Source organism: Anoplolepis gracilipes, chromosome 2 (assembly GCF_047496725.1).
Source record: "Anoplolepis gracilipes chromosome 2, ASM4749672v1, whole genome shotgun sequence".
NCBI classification, from domain to species: Eukaryota; Metazoa; Arthropoda; class Insecta; order Hymenoptera; family Formicidae; genus Anoplolepis; species Anoplolepis gracilipes.
Window position 1 is genome coordinate 14,678,085 of NC_132971.1, and position 2,658 is coordinate 14,680,742.

Sequence of the window (2,658 nt, forward strand, 5' to 3'; positions counted from 1 at the left end):
GGACTGTCCGCTCTCTTCACATCCTTTTTTTTTTATCAGGCGAACTGACGCCTAAACTCTATCGCGATTTTTTTCCTCCATTATGTATATTCGTCCGGCCTTTACTAACGTGAGGAAATAGAATAGGTCATAATTCAGAACTGTAACGCATTAAACGAGCGCTAATGAAAATAAATGAAATTGTAATTTTAGTATAATATCATTCAAAATTATAATTAAAACTAAAGAATTGAATGAAAAGTTAAATTATTTCTATCGACTCTATTTCAGAGATATATGTATTTTAAAAAATGGCTGATACAATTTTAATATTTTTTTCTTAAAAATATACTGATAGGTAAAATAAAAAAAAAGTAAAGCAATCACATTGATCATAAAGTGCCAGAATATACATAATGGATTATTGAAAAAATAATGTCCTATATATATATATATATATATATATATATATATATATATATATATCAGTAAAATGAACATAAAAAAATATCCAAAATATTTTTTCAAGTTAATCGTTGTTATAAATTGCAAATTAAAATACACACGTTTGACGGATTCATTTTATTACATCGACATGTTTGCACACACATACTTATGTAGAGAGTATCAATATCGCAACGTACTTTATTCGACAACTTTTATTATTTGACAAACTGAAAAATCGTGATACATAGATATGACCGCTGCATAAAGATGGATGTTTGTTTAAATGCAATATGATTTAGAATTGCATTAATTAATAATAAAAAAATAGACAAGATTGATATATAAAAAAGTAGATTTAAAAACGTTCGATTTTATTTAACGTTCATTTTAATCCACTTAAAAAAGATTGAAATTAGAAGGCAGATAATTTAATCGATTTAGTTAGTGACAATTCACAATTAAAATAAATTCCATTCAATTTGTCACAAGCAAAAAGTAAACGTGCATGTATTAATAAATTCTTCATTACATTGTTGTATTCAAACCACATTGATGAAAATAAACATTTATGTTATTGCTATCTAGCTTGGAAGATTTGTATATTTTTAATAACAGTATAATTTATTTACAATAATACATAATATACATATATTTACAAAATTATATGTATATTATGTATTATTGTAAATAAATTATATATATATATATATATGTACTTTGATTACTATTAATTTTATAATTTGCTTTGATTAGAATTGATTTTATAGTTTTTTTAAAATTATAATTATATATTATGTATCCTTATAAGTAAATTATTGTGTATATATATATATATATATATATATATATATATATATATATATATATATATATATATATATATATATATTACATGTTATATACGTACATACAGATATATAATATTTTGTGAAAACTAATATCAATATTAATATATGTGATTAATATTGACATTAGTTTTCATCTTTCAAAATTGCCTCAAATTTAATAAGGAATTTTGTTTCGACTTGACTCGCATTTTACGAGATTATTATGTGTTTATCACACAATTTTATTATACAGGAAATTCGGAATTAGCTGAAACAGTTCCCTCGTAGAATCAATGAATCAATGATAAACATACGCAGATAAATTCACGAACTTGATTAAATATTTAGAAGTACTGCAGCAATTGGCTATATCTGCTTTTATAAATACACAAATGCGCAATGCGTTTCTCGACCCGCTTTTCTGCGATAGAGAATTGCGTGTAAGTCAATCCCAAAGAATTTCCTTCTCACAATTGAAAAATTCTCTAAATACTGGGTATGATATTATACATACTAATACTAAGTTATTAGATATAAATTTACGTGCGTACTTTTAAATATTATAACGTGCAAATATTAACTACTGATATAAACAGGTGTACACACATGTATATTATACGTTCTGCTTGCTCCACTTCTCTTTGTATACTGCGTGTTTTATTAATATTTAATGCAGAATACTCAAGGGAGAAATGTATTTTATTAGTCTCAGATATGCGATTATAGTAGATATATTCACAAAAAGTAATAAATATAATGTTGCTTTAAAATTAAAAATTTTTAAAGCTAATTTGAGACTTTTTGACAATTTAGATAGTGATAATATTAAAGAAAATTTAAAATTTTGCTTTTAAATATTCGATTTTTTCTAAATAAATATTTCTAAGTAAATATCTTTTTGTTCAACTTTATTTATTTATGGCTTTGTAATACACAACTAGCGATTAACTAAAATGTTTCAAACATTACTAACGGCTATCATATTGATTTCATATTTTAAAATTATTGAAATCGTGAGGTTGTGCTTAATATTCAGTTTTATCTTTACCTTTATTTTCCTTTAAAGGATTATACATATATATATATATATATATATATATATGTATATCTTCTTATTTTTTTAAAGAAAATGCAATAGAGACTTTTGTCTATATCTCAAATCACTTTCACATTTCTGTTATTGTCAAAATATTTCAGAGTTTAAGAATTGAGATTCCAAAAGATTAGATTTAATTTTTTGTTTGTTTAAAAAATGAACGAAATATAGGAAAAATTCAAATTATATAAGTTTCGATAATTTTCAATTGAAACGGTAAATAAATTCGTTCAGAGTAATATCAAAGCAATGTAACAAGTTTCATAGTAGATCAATGTTTTAGTAGGTTACAGATAAACAACCGGCCAT

The 2,658-nt window shown here is 23.4% G+C and overlaps 1 protein-coding gene across 1 annotated transcript in view; it reads left to right on the plus strand.

The window, feature by feature from the left end:
- Positions 1–2,658, plus strand: part of LOC140674015 (neuroglobin) — a 37,627-nt gene that overhangs the window by 10,278 nt on the left and 24,691 nt on the right. The window lies entirely within an intron of this gene.